Genomic DNA, 17743 nt, shown 5'->3' with positions numbered 1-17743 from the left:
TTATTGAGAGGAAATGGAGGTCACTTTAGAGGTGACGGTTGAGAAATGTTTGAAGTGTGTCAGTTACTAACGTGCTTCGAAAATGATTACCTGAATACTAGCCTTATCCCAATTTTTATGCGTTATATACAAAGTATGTAGTTATATCTTCCCGGTTTCTTTGGTGAACTAGGCGAGGCGCCGGGCCGGCGCTTTTGCCACCGAGGGTCAAGCTACGTGCTATATACTCGAAGAAGATGATGTCGACCTTTGGATTTAGTGGCACGTACCCATGAGCGGCCTCTGGATGATGCGAGGACGACGACGTGCCTTGATTCATAGTTTCTCACTAGAACACGTAATATAGCGAGAAACTCTGTGCCTTGCTTGATGCTGGCTGGCTTCCATGTTGGCCAGTGCTTGCTACCCATTGTAAATACAGCTTGTAGATAGTTTCCTTATATTGCTTTCACGTAACAATATATGAGGAGTAGGAAGCCACATTCTGAGTGACGAGCGATAAACGTTTAATCTGTGTACGCGAATCACAGCCTCTGTTGAAAGTTACTTGTTCAAGCATTCGATGGCGTCATGCTGCCGTTATTCGCAATGTTTCCCAGACTCCTAAAACAAGTGCATGAAATAGCGCCTTCGAATTTGGTGCAAATAGGGAGAATCTTGCGTGAATTTGCGGCAAGCTTTCACGCTCCTGGAAAAAAACAGAAACGTTGCAAATAATAACTGAACCCTTGTTTCTACACAAATTTTGAGCGTCATATCCCGCCCCCCCCTCCCCACCCTCCCTTTTTCGCCCCACTTTCCGGAACTAACAGCCGGGGTTAACCGAGCGAAAGGTAGCCACAGAAGCTTCCATTGACGTTTTCAGGTCAGCTTCAAAAAACTGTCGTGTTTTAAACATTATTTAGAATGGTAGCATGGGGTAGATTTTCATGGAGTGTGTGTCTGAACATATGTCAGGAAAACAAGAACAAGATATTTGCACTGCAGTGTAGTACAGGCTTAACATGGCAAATCAGTTCTGTGGAATCCCGCGAGGTGGAGGAAGTTTCACGAAAGGGAAAATTGTCATCCACCCGGCTGGTGCACGCGACTGGCTTTGTCGCTAGACACGTGCATAGGCGCGAAGGCTCAGATTCGGCACATGTGCGGACTGGTTTTAGCCAAGTACCATTACTGGGCAGGTAGCATTACTAGCTAGCATTTTATGAATTAGGCTTATACGTATAAGCGTAATTGATTGATCAGACAGCGCACCGTTTCCTTTGAACCATCCGCGTCTTGTAGCCTGCTTCCTGTATCACAATACAGCATAAATAATAACAAGCAGCATAAGTAACACGAGTTACGAGAGTGCAGAGCAGTTTTGTTACCCCCGGAGGAACCCGTTGGCCAATAGTAAGGACGTATTAGGAACGATGAGGGTACGCTCGCCTATAGTTTGCACGCGACGCATGATCTGACCACCTCTGCCTATAAAGCGCCGATCGTCTTGCTCAAGCTGCGCATTCATCGACACCTATAAGTGAGAGTAGATGTTAGAGTGAGAGTAACATCTACAAGTGAGAGTGAGAGTAACGACATCTACAAGTGAGAGGTCGTTTTTCAACATTAAATAAGTTTTCGATTAAAGGACGCAAGCCACTTGCGTCTCCCAATCTAAAACTCTCTATTGAAGCGCTTAAAAAAATTTTTAAAAATTATTGGGTTTTGCGTGCTAAAACCACTTTCTGAATATGAGGCACGCCGTAGTGGAGGACTCCGGAATAATTTGGACCACCTGGGGTTCTTTAACGTGCACCTAAATCTAAGTACACGGGTGTTTTCGCATTTCGGCCTCGGGTTTCGTCTTTCCCCAAAATTATGAAATCAACCTAAAGAAAAAGGGGGAAACCCGTACCTACTAAAAAGCAATAACGGGCTTAAAGCCAATGAAAGGTAAAAATTAAGGGGTGAAAGTCCCAATAATTTAAGATAAAAGCCAATTGGAAAAATAAAAGGTGGGCACGGTAACTACTAATGTCCTAAGACTCACTCAGTGAGGACACAAAGGCCTCGCATAAAGCGTGTAATGATAAAACAGGAAGAATTAGACGATGAAGCACAGGGATCATGAAGCAGGTGCCCGAAGAGTTCGTAGGCCTGAATCATCATCAGGTTTCCGAGGACAGCAATGCTTGAAGACGGGTCCAGGGAGCGGAAGCTGAAAAACTAATATGAAGAAGAGTAATCCCCTGGAAATGACCAGTAGAATGGGCACTGGCAACCAAACTAGCGGTCATTACCTACACAAAAGGCGACAACAATGAGATTGTGCAAAAGAAAGTGTAGTAATAGAAGCTGTAACCCGAGAATTACATAGCTCAGATATATAGATACCGGCAAACATATTAAGCAGAACGGGCCACTGGATCATTCCATCCATGCTTTCACCGGGAGCAGCCCCGCTCCTCCACACGCCCGTAAGCAGGGCGGTTGAACGCGCAGGCGAATTGAATGGAAAAATTTAATGGAAAAGAGAAAAAAAAAAGTGAAAAAATTATGAACTGTGTGAAATGAGACGCTAGTACTCGAACCTAAATATGTGGTAATGAAATACACGTCCCAGCTGCGAGATGATCAAATGGGCTGATCTTATTGAGTACGCCCGCCGCAAGTCACGCTCCGAGCGCGCCAGCCTCGGGTTATGTTATAGTCTTGAGGTACCGCCGCTATGGCGACTGCCCGTTGGGGCAAACGGGCAACGAGAACGCGACGCCTGCCGCGCCGGCCGCACCACGAAAACCAGCAACCCTGGGCTTCCGCGAACGCCAGAGGCGCGGGGAAGAGAGAGCGACACAAAAACAAAGCAAAGGAAGAAATTAAAAATAAAACAGGAAGAAAAAAAAAGAAACATTTATTGTTACGCAACTTGGGTGGAGCGTTCCACAAATAGACGATAAAGAGGAAACCGCACTGGACGGGAAACGGCCTTCAGCAGAGGCAAGCGACGCGCCTGCCAGGAAGGCGGCCGGTCGCATTCAGTATCATCATCAATCACATCGACATGTGACACTTGGTGGAATCGTCTGCGCCCCACGCAAGACGAACAGGGTGCAACACCAGAGGCCATAGTCGCCCGAGCCTTTCCGGCGCCATGGAAATGCGGCCGCTGTGCATTCAAGCGCTTGAAAACCTGCCTACACAGCACGACAGGGGCGCTGAGATTCAATGACCTAGCATTGTCAGACCTGCACAGAGGAGTTTCTGTATTTGCGGACGAGATTTTCGATAAATCGGCATCAAAGCCACGGCGACTGGGATTCAAGTAGTTCAACCCCGACTTCTCATTGAAGTCGGGGTTGTTCCCTCATTGGGATAGAGGCAATCTTTCTATATTAAATATGTATTTGTTTATCTCCTGTCATTGTCTTCTTCTGATTCAGCATGCAAACACATATATATTAGAGGTCGGCGAATATCATGTTTTTCGAATACGAATAGTAAGTATCGAATACCGAATCGAATAGTCGAACGCAGACGCATGATTATTATTAGACAAATTATGATTTCAATAATAATAATCGGGCCCCTCGGTCTCCTTTCTTCTCGTTCATTACATAGCGAGAATCTCGAACCCGGCAGCTTTGATGCCTTCGAGTATCATGCGTGGGTTTATTGACAAGTTGCCTTCAACTGAAAAGTTCACCTAGGCATGACGCCGGTGCCAGAAAGGATGTTCCACATCCCCCACCAAGGCCGTGCGTGCTGGTGTTGGCTAACACTCCCAGGGTTAGTTCTAGTAGATAAAAATAAATATACACCCGAAAGTGCATGGGAGAAGGGCGCCGCAGTTGCTCAATACGCCTTTTTTTTTCTTTTCTTTTTTCTTTTTCCTGTGCTACCCTCTGCCGTACGCCGCTGGAAACGTTTTAGAAGGGTGCCGTGACTTTCGCCGGTTGATTTGTGTACCTCCACCCATGTTGACTGCACGTCGGTTGTGCGTATCGTGGATCTCGAATAATTATTAATGGCTTCTCCGAGGCAGCATGTCGTTCCTCGAAGCCATGTAGCCCTCACCGACTACTGGGTGAGCAGGCCTGAGAGCGCTCGGTTGTGCTACTAGTCCGGCCGATATAAAGGCACGTTGAGTGCAGTCTGCCGACGCAGCGCCTTGGAGTACAGAAGCATAGACTGTTGGGCCAGTTGGGGTGCATCATGTATTGTCGTTGAGAGGAAATACGGGCGTGAAGAAACGGAGTAGACAGGACAGACACTCATTTTTTTTTTTTTTCGTCTGCCCTGTCCACTCCGTTTCTTCAGGCCCGTATTTCCGCTCAGCGACACTACATGATGCCTTGGAATTTCTTGTCGCTGATTTCTGCACTTGCACATCGCTTTTTGTATTCCTTTTACACATTCTTTAGCCATTTACCGCATTCAAGAGTTCTTCGAGCGCAGCCTTCCGCGTCGTATTTACCAAAGCGGTGCACTTGTTTGCGTCGACATCTACAGCCACAGATAGTTGTCAACGTCAAATATTGGGGAAAAGATGCATCTCTGATATTATGTAATGTCAAAATGTGGCAAAGCATACATATCTGCGCATATGAGCCGCGTTGTTCCACCCTGAGGCGAGTCAATATCAATCACTTAAACAACGGCAACTGTGATCCAGTAGTTACATATATTACGGGCTGTTCATTTGTTACTGATCCTCGCTTTTCTTTTAGTGATTAGTGATCCTCGCGTCGCGGATCGGATCCCGGCCACGGCGGCCGCATTTCGATGGGGGCGAAATGCGAGAACACCCGTGTACTTAGATTTAGGTGCACGTTAAAGAACCCCAGGTGGTCGAAATTTCCGGAGTCCTCCACTACGGCGTGCCTCATAATCAGAAAGTGGTTTTGTCACGTAAAACCCCATAATTTAAATTTTAATTTAACTCCTGCGGGGACGGTAGAGTATCCGCCTCCCGTGCAAGAGGACCGTGATTCAAATCCCGGTGCCGCACAATTCTCCACCGGAAAATACAAAAAAAAAAAACGTGTGTTGAGAAAATTGCACAAACAGGCCTGGAGTGCGGCCTGATCCCGGTGACCAGAACCGGTAACGCACTCTCTCACCAGAGCAGGATTGGCCACCCTGGTGCAGTACTTGGCCACAACCTCCTATATGAACACATCAAACCCCGGCCCTCAGTCCCCAGCAGCTGCGAAGCAACTGACCACGGCGGCGGTCAGACCTGCGACGCTGCTGAGGGTGCTTAGAATCCCTGGCTCCGGACAGGCCGCCATTGGAATATGAACCTGGTAATGTTTAACGCTAGAACGTTATCTAGTGAGGCGAGTCTAGCAGTGCTATTGGAGGAAATAGAGGGCAGTAAATGGTATATAATACGGCTCAGTGAAGTTAGGAGGCCAAAAGAAGCATATACAGTGCTAAAAAGCGGGCACGTCCTGTGCTACCGGGGCTTAGCAGAGAGACGAGAACTAGGAGTCGGATTCCTGATTAATAAGAACATAGCTGGTAACATACAGGAATTCTATAGCATTAACGAGAGGGTGGCATGTCTTGTTGTGAAACTTAATAAGAGGTACAAAATGAAGGTTGTACAGGTCTACGCCCCTACATCTAGTCATGATGACCAGGAAGTCGAAAGCTTCTATGAAGACGTGGAATCGGCGATGGGTAAAGTCAAAACAAAATACAGTATACTGATGGGCGATTTCAATGCCAGGGTAGGCCAGAAGCAGGCCGGAGACAAGTCAGTGGGGGAATATGGAATAGGCTCTAGGAATAGCAGAGGAGAGTTATTAGTAGAGTTTGCAGAAAAGAATAATATGCGGATAATGAATACCTTTTTCCGCAAGCGGGTTGGCCGAAAGTGGACGTGGAGGAGCCCGAATGGTGAGACTAGAAATGAAATCGACTTCATACTCTGCGCGAACCCTGGCATCATACAAGATGTAGACGTGCTCGGCAAGGTGCGCTGCAGTGACCATAGGATGGTAAGAACTCGAATTAGCCTTGACTTGAGGAGGGAACGGAAGAAACTGGTACATAAGTAGCCAATCAATGAGTTAGCGGTAAGAGGGAAACTAGAGGAATTCCGGATCAAGCTACAGAACAGGTATTCGGCTTTAACCCAGGAAGAGGACCATAGTGTTGAAGCAATGAACGACAATCTTATGGGCATCATTAAGGAGTGCGCAATAGAAGTCGGTGGTAACGCCGTTAAACAGGAAACCAGTCAGCTATCGCAGGAGACGAAAGATCTGATCAAGAAACGCCAATGTATGAAAGCCTCTAACCCTACAGCTAGAATAGAACTGGCAGAACTTTCTAAGTTAATCAACAAGCGTAAGACAGCGGACATAAGGAACTATAATATGGATAGAATTGAACAGGCTCTCAGGAACGGAGGAAGCCTAAAAGCAGTGAAGAAGAAACTAGGAATAGGCAAGAATCAGATGTGTGCGTTAAGAGACAAAGCCGGCAATATCGTTACTAATATGGATGAGATAGTTCAAGTGGCTGAAGAGTTTTATAGAGATTTATACAGTACCAGTAACACCCACGACGATAAGGTGAGAGAGAATAGGCTAGAGGAACTTGAAATCCCACAAGTAACACCGGAAGAGGTAAAGAACGCCTTGGGAGCTATGCAAAGGGGGAAGGCAGCTGGGGAGGATCAGGTAACAGCAGATTTGTTGAAGGATGGTGGGAACACTGTCCTAGAAAGATTGGCCGCCCTATATACACAATGCCTCATGACCTCGAACGTACCGGAATCTTGGAAGAACGCTAACATAATCCTAATCCATAAGAAAGGGGACGCCAAAGACTTGAAAAATTATAGACCGATCAGCTTACTGTCCGTTGCCTACAAAGTATTTACTAAGGTAATCGCAAATAGAATCAGGAATACCTTAGATTTCTGTCAACCAAAGGACCAGGCAGGATTCCGTAAAGGCTACTCAACAATAGACCATATTCACACTATCAATCAGGTGATAGAGAAATGTGCGGAATATAACCAACCCTTATATATAGCCTTCATTGATTACGAAAAAGCGTTTGATTCAGTCGAAACCTCAGCAGTCATGGAGGCATTACGGAATCAGGGTGTAGATGAGCCATATGTAAAAATACTGGAAGATATTTATAGCGGCTCCACAGCCACCGTAGTCCTCCACAAAGAAAGCAACAAAATCCAATAAAGAAAGGCGTCAGACAGGGAGATACGATATCTCCAATGCTATTCACAGCATGTTTACAGGAGGTATTCAGAGACCTGGGAGTGGGAAGAATTGGGGATAAAAGTTGATGGAGAATACCTTAGCAACTTGCGATTCGCTGATGATATTGCCTTGCTTAGTAACTCAGGAGACCAATTGCAATGCATGCTCACTGACCTGGAGAGGCAAAGCAGAAGGGTGGGTCTGAAAATTAATCTACAGAAAACTAAAGTAATGTTTAACAGTCTCGGAAGAGAACAGCAGTTTACGATAGGTAGCGAGGCACTGGAAGTGGTAAGGGAATACATCTACTTAGGGCAGGTAGTGACCACGGATCCGGATCATGAGACTGAAATAACCAGAATAAGAATGGGCTGGGGTGCGTTTGGCAGGCATTCTCAAATCATGAACAGCAGGTTGCCACTATCCCTCAAGAGGAAAGTGTATAACAGCTGTGTCTTACCAGTACTCACCTACGGGGCAGAAACCTGGAGGCTTACGAAAAGGGTTCTGCTGAAATTGAGGACGACGCAACGAGCTATGGAAAGAAGAATGATAGGTGTAACGTTAAGGGATAAGAAAAGAGCAGATTGGGTGAGGGAACAAACGCGGGTAAATGACATCTTAGTTGAAATCAAGAAAAAGAAATGGGCATGGGCCGGACGTGTAATGAGGAGGGAAGATAACCGATGGTCATTAAGGGTTACGGACTGGATTCCAAGGGAAGGGAAGCGTAGTAGGGGGCGGCAGAAAGTTAGGTGGGCGGATGACATTAAGACGTTTGCAGGGACAACATGGCCACAATTAGTACATGACCGGGGTAGTTGGAGAAGTATGGGAGAGGCCTTTGCCCTGCAGTGGGCGTAACTAGGCTGATGATGATGATGATGATTCTCGCGTTTGTGCGCGCCACAAAACATTATTAAAGACAACTAACTGTGTTCTCATGAGCGCTCATGTAAAAGCCGTGTTGTTCTCTCGCGAAGACGCGAATGCCTTCGCTTACACAGTTGACATAACTGAGCGCCGAAGCGGTTGTTTACGCTGCTTCACCGAATGCACCGTTTCTCATTTCCCTTTTGACGGAGAGGTGAACAGTGCGTCTCTGGAATTTCGAAATGTGCCAGCCGTTCGTTGGCTTCTTATGATTTGACTAATAACAATCAGGCCCCTCGCTTTCCTCTTCTCGTGTATATATATATATATATATATATATATATATATATATATATATATATATATATATATATATATATATATATATATAAACGAGAAGAAATGGGGTTAACCGAGGGGTCCGATTTTTATTAGCCATATCATGAGAAGCCAACAAACAGACACCAAGGACAACATAGGGGAAATTACTTGTGCTTAATAAATGAGCTAAAGAAATGATAAATTAATGGAAAATAAATTGCATCAAAAAACAACTTGCCGCAGGTGGGAACCGAACCCACAACCTTCACATTTCGCGTGCGATGCTCTACTAATTGAGCTACCGCGAAGCTGTTTCCCTATCCACTTTCTTGGGTATTTATGTGTACTAGTAGAACCCTGGGAGTGTTAGCCAGCGCCACCACTCAGACCTTGGCGGCGGACGTAGAACGTCCTTGTTGCCGCAGGCGTCACGAGAACGTGATCTTCTTGGGTGAAGGCAACTGGTCAATAAACCCACATATGCTACCTGAAGGCATCAATGTTGCCGGATTCGAGACCCTCGTTGTGTAATAAACGAGAAGAAAGGGGGTTAACCGAGGGGCCCGATTTTTATTAGTCATATCATGAGAAGCCAACAAACACTGACACCAAGGACAACAGAGGGGAAATTACTTGTGCTTAATAAATGAAATGAAGAAACGATAAGTTAATGGAAATTAAAGTGGATGAAAAAACAACTTGCCGCAGGTGGGAACCGAACCCACAACCTTCGCATATCGCATTTTTTTCATCCACTTTAATTTCCGTTAACTTATCGTTTCTTCATTTCATTTATTAAGCACAAGTAATTTCCCCTATGTTGTCCTTGGTGTCAGTGTTTGTTGGCTTCTTATGATATGACTAATAAAACAATAGGGCCCTCGGTTAATCCCCTTTCTTCTCGTTTATATATATATATATATATATATATATATATATATATCAGGAATTCGGATAATAATGCGCTACCCTTATACCGATTAGAGAAAAAAAGACCGCCAACTATCAAGGACAATTAGGATCAGTCTTAAACACACGATCACTAATTGTCAATAAAAGAACTCCACAAATAACCTCTCAAAATCCTTAGAGCACAGTTGCAAACAAGCTTTCCCAATATGAATGGCTGCTGTCTGACTTGCTTTCCAAAAACGCTAAATAATTAAAAGTTTTCTGAAAGATTAGAAGTTGTGTGAAAAGAAAAGAAGAAGCTGCTGAAAGACTTCTGTGCCGCAGACTCATGTAAAATGGCCCGTTGCAAGGAAAACACGACTGGTTTTAGCGTCGAAGTTAAAGCTAGCTGCTAAACGCGGCTAGACTACGAGAAACACTAAATTACAGACTACAAGCAGAATTCACAAGTCGTCATGTAGCCTACCACAGCGAAACCAAAAACAAAGCTTGCGTCACACATTTTGTTCCAGCACTGCAGCAAAAACTTTTGTTGTGTTAATTTTTAACTAATTTGCGATACTTTTTGATGCAAGGAACATTTGATCCTGTCCAAAGGTATACAAAGCCTAGAAGTGTTTTCGCCCCTGCTACTTTTCCTTTTAGCCATAAATGCTCCTTGCATTCCTGTTTGACCCTTTGCCAATTTGTATTTTTATGAATGAGTGCTCCAATTCCCCCGCCCTTTCTGCTACCATGCACTCTGTTGCAGTATTCCCGTGCATAATCTGGGTTACAGGGCGGTTTTCCATGTCCGTAAGATGTGTCTCTACAAACCCATAAACCATTAAGTTCTTCTGCCTTAGTTGCTCTTCGATTTCCTCCCATTTTAGCCTATTTCTGCCACCTTGCATGTTAATGAACCCTATGTCTGACTTAATTTGGCTCTGGTGCTTATTCCTGTCGCCTCTCCTACAGTACCGATGTTTGCTTGTTTGTGGCTTCTGCCTCGAATCGTCCACGCCTACACTGCTTCTTTCAGGGCTCTGGGTCCCCCTAAAAAAGCTGCTGCCTGGCGACCCATCCTGCTCCCTATCCTTTTGCCAGTGGCACCACTGTAGTGAATGCCATCCTGCACAAAAGGCCAGAAGCCGGCTCCGTATACGTCCCTGTTGACCTCCATTACGCTGTACCCGAGTCGTCCGCTCAGACTCCTAATGACCCCGTTGGCCTCAACCACCCTCCTTTCTACCTGGTGAGTCTGGCCCTGGACCTCTGGGATAGTGAATATGGTCACATGCACCCTCCCGGCGGCCTCTCTAAGCTTACTCAGCCCAGTCTCAATGTGCCTCTCAAGGTCCTGGCTTCTCCCCTTAAAGGGACACTAATGGTTACCAGAAAGTCAAGTTAAAGTGATAAAGCAATACTCTAGAACGTCTAAGGCGTCACTATAATCGCGAACAGAGCTTTAGTAACCGAGAAATTGAGGTAAATGCATGACACTATTTGAGACCCCCCAGCGACATTCTGGTACTAGCCCGTTGACGAAAGCACTCCTCATCATAATTTGTCACTAGTACTCAACTACTCGTATTAAAAAGATCATTTCATTAGATTATAAGACCGAAGAAAATGCTACTTGTCTATTTCTATTCGATTCTAAGAAAAAAATAACATTTTGACCCTTGAGTAGTATGGGTGACCGAAAGGTGTCGTTTTCGCTCGACTCTGCGCGCTCGACTTTGTGCCGCGCGCGCTTTGGAGTTTCAGTTGTTTCTTTATCGCGTCGTGCTGCGGTGTTCCTGCTGGCTCGCGAAACTGGCATTTGGAACAAGCAGCGATAATGCCATGTCCATGTGAATTCGTGGGATGCGCGAACGGTCTGCGGAACTTGGTCAAGGGCAGTTGCAGCGGCGAATCCAACGTTACTTATCACTGTGTGCCAACGAGTGAACCTCTCCGTTCGAAGTGGTTAAGTGCCGTACCTCTGCCACAGCGCGCCGGCAAAGAGCCGAAACATCACGTAGTGCGCTCGCTGCACTTTCGTCCAGAGGATTACGAGTTCAACGCCGACTTACTGAAGTCGCGTGAAGTGCCTTTCAAAGCAGGCCGTCGTCGTAGTAGTACGCAACGACGCCGGCAGCGCGAGCCCTCAACAGCAGGTCACGTTCCAGTGCTTAAATCGCTGAACTCGAGCCCAGCATCGCGAGCTAATGTGTCGTTGTCAGGGTCATCCATTGCAACGAGCGTCGAAGTTGGAGTCATAAAATAAAGAACCAGCTTATCGTGGTGCGCTTTCCCTTCCGCTAGCCACCATAGTTCCGCTTTCGCGCTGCTGTCGGCCCTGTCTTGACGCCGTTTTACTCACCGACGGCGCAACGTCACTATGAGACCATGACGTCAATACTCCTCGATCGGAGGGCGGGTGACTTGAATTGCGCTAGAGGTACGCGTACACAACGCATTTTTTCTTAAAATAAGTCTCTTCTTCGCACGAAATAAGCGTTTCGAGGTTTCTGGGATGGTATTTCAACAGTCCACGTTGACTTAATATTAACCTTTAGTGTCCCTTTAAGCACGTCATTGTGCCCAGCATGCATAATGATCAAGCTGTCGCTCTCCGTGCTGTTCCCTACCACTTCCCGCGCCTTGGTCATTGCTTCCGCCATGCCCTTGCCCGCTTGCGCCTCCACCTGTACTCGCCCGTCCGCCTTCACTCTCGCCATCACGCCTTGTTCAGCCCTCCCCACGTTGGAGTCCCCTATCACCAGGACCCTTCTGCGAGCGAACGGTTCGCCTCCAGCTTGTGTCCGCTGCCCCTCCCTTCGCGCCCGCTGGCGCCCCTGTGGCTGGAGCGTCGTCTCACTCGGGGTATTTTCATTCGCTTGCAATTCATTTACGCTTGCAACACCACCTGTCGGCTGAGAATGAAAAAGAATGACATAAATAAATTACTTTTGCATTGCGGAGACGCCAGGCACCACACGTTTATACTTTAGAACTTGCCGTATAATATTTAATTTATATTTTATATTTATTTAGCAAGCAGAAACATTCTGCGATTCCTCGATTAGCTCGTCATATAATGACGTACACTTCAGAGGTGGCACCCTCTCATCTATTGGTCGCGTCCTCCCTCTCTTCCCCCGCCGGCTTGGGAGTGGCACATTTAGTGACGTAAGCGGTGAAGCGAACGGTTCGTATTCCGAACCATTATAAGATTCGGCTCCAGGGGCCGAATCTTATAGTTAATTTATTTTATATCTTATAGCTTATAGTTATCTGAATCTTATTGTTAAGTTATAGTTAAGGAAGAGTTAATATAACGCTGCTCTCGCTGAACCCAAGGGCTTCAAGGAGGCCAGTGGTGCCTAAATCGACCGCTGGGCAAGCCTGTGGCATGCACGGCCGGACTCGACTCACTCGCTCCTCCGCGCTCGGAGGAGAGAGTCGAGTCTTGCCGTGTGGCATGTGGCGTGTTTCACCTCCAAGCCTTAGGGTGGCGCCACCATCGAAACGACCACAGCGCACCGCCGGCAGCAGTAATCGAAACGCCAGCTAAGCCTTTATTATGTAAACTTTATTTGCAACGCATCAAACCAGCACGTAAAGAAAAATATTTCTATCTGAAATTATAAATTTTTCGAAGCGAATTCAGCTTAAACGCTGAAAATGTTTATAACGTGACTTCTCGAATGGTTAACTGCAAGAAAGAGAGCAGGCCATAGAATTTCTCACTACATTACCTAGAGGGAAATCTGGCGCTGCTGCGCTGTGGTATGCATGGGAATGCCGGTATATTGTGGATTCGGATTGGCATCGTTCTCGTAGAGACAGGACACCTTGAAGACGCGCTTGGCAAGTACCGTTCCGTCTGTCACAATGATTCATTTTCTACTAGAACAGCACGTGAAAAGCTGTTTTAGCTTTATTATTACGCGAAAATATGTTTTGTTTAACTATGAGAACTTGTCATTGTGTGTACGACTACATGTTGCGTAAAAAGTATCAGCGGGCCGCTAAAGTTGGAGGACAGACGACAAGGTTCGCGCTCGCTTTGAAACAGTTGGTCGTCTGTTCTTGCTTTTCTTCGCTTGGTCATGCATCGTGGGTGAGTAAAGATGTAATATGCGTGAATGGAAACATTTTATGAAGATTTTACTTTGAGAACGCGTTATTTGCGTAGCCATATCCACATTTTAGACGAAGCCTCTTACAACACCAGCCAACACGAGCCTCGCAGACACATATCCCGTCATTCCCATGACGGCACGGTGCCCCCTTAAGAAACTCCCATAGACGGTGGCGCCAGATTACCCTCTAGGTGTTATAGTGAGAAACTCTATGGAGCAGGCATTCTGGACCAGAACTCGAACAGTTGCGACAGAATTCGCCCTTGTGAAACCTACGTGTTTCTGCTCAAACAGGAAGCACTGGCTCAAATCAAGTTGCAGTTTAGGAATATTGTGAACGAAGTGGCGTGACATCTTCAGCTACAAAAGTAGAGGAACTTTAACAACATACCAGCGTGCGACGGCATTATGTGGTCGGATGTGTTTCTTCGTTCAGCGGCGGACAGCTTGTGTTCACCAGAAATGTGTGGCGAGACTGTACGTAGTATCTTTTTGCGCATAAACAACTATGCATGTTACGCACCAGTATATCTTTGAAACTCTATTCATGTGCTTTTTATTTCATGTAAACATCGATGATGTTATAATAAAGCGGTTTATTGGGAGCAAGTTAGTGTGATTAGCGTCGTGATTTCTCTCGGCCTATGCAGCAGTGCCAACCTTCAAAGGTAAATGTACAAGCTAATTCTGAGTTCTAAATAAGAATATATATATAGTGGGATATACCTGGCCAAAGCAAGCGGGCAGCGCAAAAGCAACAGCAGAAGCAGACGACGCCGGTGTCGGTCGTCTGCTGTGCGGTATTCCTCACAAGCGTCATTGCGCTTTCGATACGCATGTAACTTTCTAAGCAATTAGAAATTATTCAGACGTCGCCTGTCATTTTTAAATTTAGATTGTAAGGAATAATATTCAGAACATTATCTATTATTAGTAAGTAAACATTTTTTCTGGTATCAGCATGTATCAGTGCAATTACCGTTAGAATCCAGGCGGCGCTAGCGTCGCCTGCGAAAATCGGCCCATTGGCCCTATGGGAATGTCACGGGTTTGCGCTGGGCAGATGTCTTCCCCGTGTCTTCCCATCCTAATAAAACATTAGGTTTACCGCAGCTTTACCGTAGCAAGCACACATGCTTCTTCCTTCTTAAATATTGCTTTACCTGCGCCGAGGCACCGCAGCGCCGCTTTGCGGGCGAGCCACAGAACACCTATAGATGGGCGAACTTCAGTGCATGCACCCTATTCCTCAAAGGAGTTCCCTTTATGTTTTTTCGCTTGCAGACGTCCTTTTTCTCACGTTTTCCTAGGCTGTGCTTTAGCGAGCTGCAGGGCTGCAGGTCTGCTGCGACATGGCTGCGACCATAGAGTTTCCTACAAAAATAATTTTGTAGGAAACTCTATGGCTGCGACCTCCGTTGCGGTATTTTATTCTTCGCAGGCATGCATTCGGAATCGGATAAAGGAGGTGAGTGCATTTTATTTGTTAGTGAAGTAAAAACCTTAAGTGAAGAAGTACGTGGCAGTATTCTAGCGACGGCTACTTTTTTACGCTTAGTTAGCGGTAAGTACCCTTGTGCGCCATGTTGGCGAATGACCGTTGGTTTCGCCGCTTGAGAAACCGAAGAGTAGATGAATTCTTCATGATCATATCAAAGCCATCGCAAACTGGAACTAATAGCGAGCAGAACAATGTGTACCCATCTGGCTTTGGAGAGAGCACTCAGCGCAATCAACTTGACGCTGCTAGAATTTCTTTCTCTATGCTGCTAGTGGGAGCCCATTGTTCAGCGATGTTGCATTGGAATCCGACCAACGTGAGCGGCCTAGCGTCGAACACGACTTCGTGTTCTGCAGCAGCAGTTCGGATTCTGATTGTTTACAGGAGCGAATGAAGCAAACGAATGTGCAGCTAGGAGAGCAACATGAGACGATGTCGCGCCGTTCAGCCAAGCAGGCCGTTCAGTATGGCTGTTCCCAAAGCTCAGTTACGGCCCTTTTGAAAATCTTGCGTGGCCGTGAATGTCTTTATCTTCCACCATGAGCAAGAACACTGCTAGAAACTTCCATGAAGTCATTAAACATAGTCAACATAGCTGGAGAGCAGTACTAGCTGCCACTTTGTTATCATGGGACCTCTTCGTAAACTGCTAGAAATGGCAAAGGATGTACCATTGGAGCTTGCTCTCAGTTTTCATGTTGATGGGGTCTCCCTGGCAAAGAGCTCGAGAGTGTGAGTGAGGGAAAAGCTTTATTGAGCTCTAGATTCGCTGGTCTTCTGCCGTCTTCAGATGGCTTCGTCCGTCTTGCACAACGGTCGGTTGCCCTTAGTCCAGGGCTCTGCTGGATGTTGCTGCCAGTTGTGCTCGCCGAATCAGACCTTCTTGGTCGACCCGGCGATCACTGAAGAGCACTCCCTTCCATTGCTCCGCACTCGGGTTTGGTATAACGGGTACCACGTCAGTCTTCTGGCATGCCCACGTTATGTGACAGCGTGGGTGTTTCGCGGCGCCAGGGGCATTTGTCATTGTATTGTGTGGGATACATTTTGCTGAATACGTTTAGGTTCGGGTACGAGCCCGTTTGTACCCAAGTAACCACGGATATCCGTGGGACGTCCACCATAAGTACCAACGTCCGGCCATCCATCCGTATATCCAACACGGACGTCCATGGGACGTACAGGAGAAGTCCATATCCTGTTTGGATGTCCATGGGACCATAGAGTTTCTCACTATAACACCTAGAGGGAAATCTGGCGCCACCGTCTATGGGAGTTTCTTAAGGGGGCCCCGTGCCGTCTTAGGAATGACGGTATGTGTGTCTGCGAGGGTCGTGTTGGCTGGTGTTGTACGAGGCTTCGTCTAAAACGTGGATATGGCTATATACACAAATAACGCGTTCTCAAAGTAAAATCTTCATAAAATGTTTCCATTCACGCATATTACATCTTTACTCACACTCACCTACAATGCATGACCAAGCGAAGAAAAGCAAGAACAGACGACAAACTGTTTTAAAGCGAGCGCGAACCCTGTTGTCTGTCCTCCAACTTTAGCGGCCCGCTGATACTTTTTTACGTAACATATAATCGTACACGCAATAACAAGTTCTCATAGTTAAACAAAACATGTTTTCGCGTAATAATAAAACCAAAACAGCTTTTCACGTGCTGTTTTAGTTGAAAATGAATCCTTGCGACAGACTGAACGGTGCCTGCCAAGCGCGTCTTCAAGGTGTCCCACTGAGGTGTCCTGTCTCTCCGAGAATGATGCCAATCCGAAGTCACAATATACCGGCATTCCCATGCATACCACAGCGCAGCAGCGCCAGATTTCCCTCTAAGTAATGTAGTGAAAAACTCTATGCATGGGACATCCCGTTTTGAACGTCCGCTGGCTGTCCATAAATAGGCATGTCCAGGATATATACACCATAGAGTTAGTAGAACAACTCTAGAGGAAAAGCTGGGCCGGAAAAGTGGGAACCTCTAGGGCGCCGCCCTGTTGCTACTGGTCAATGTGGCCAGCGCAATTACTATTGAAAGAGCTGAAAACAGGTACAGGTCACCTTATGCTTTGTCGTCTAAAAACGCATACCTGATGGCTTTACGAAGATGGTGCGTTAATATTACGTCTACAGAAAGCGATCGCTAAGATAGACCCCCCCAAAGTATGGCACTTTAGCCGCCTCTTCAACATGTCATACAATGTACATCTGGAATTGAAATTTATTTTGGTGTCCTTCTAATAAGTTGCAAAACTGAAAAAGAAAAGCAACTCCAGAGGTGGTTCAGGACAATGCTATGTAGAACAGCAATGTACGTACTTTGCCACAAATTTCAAGGGCACAATAAACTACAGTAGACTCGCGATAATTCAAACTCTGATAATTCGTACTTTCGGTTAATTCAAACAAAAATCAAATTTTTGGTTGGTTCGCCATGTTTTCAATGTATTTTAAGGCCGCTTAATTCAAACACCGCAATTCGGTTAATTCGTACTTTTTGCTTGTCCATACCGGGAAATTATCGGCTATCGTTGCCACCACTGGTGAAAAATCTGACTTCTTATACACCACCCAACAGCGGAAAATGTTAAAATAAGCGCACTATGGCCTAAAAAAATTAAAGAAAGCGAACAAGAGCCTAACAAACAAACGCTCGAAACAAAAGCCTCCCGAAGGGCACATTGTTGCTAAACTTTCCGTGGCTTGCTAGCATGCTTGCTAGCCAGTTCAAAGCAGGAAGTTCGAAATTAAAACACATAACCCTCAAAACTTGTGGAAATGACGACTGTCCACCTG

This window comes from Dermacentor andersoni, chromosome 1 (assembly GCF_023375885.2).
Source record: "Dermacentor andersoni chromosome 1, qqDerAnde1_hic_scaffold, whole genome shotgun sequence".
Taxonomy (NCBI): Eukaryota; Metazoa; Arthropoda; class Arachnida; order Ixodida; family Ixodidae; genus Dermacentor; species Dermacentor andersoni.
Note: the sequence above shows the minus strand (reverse complement) of the source record.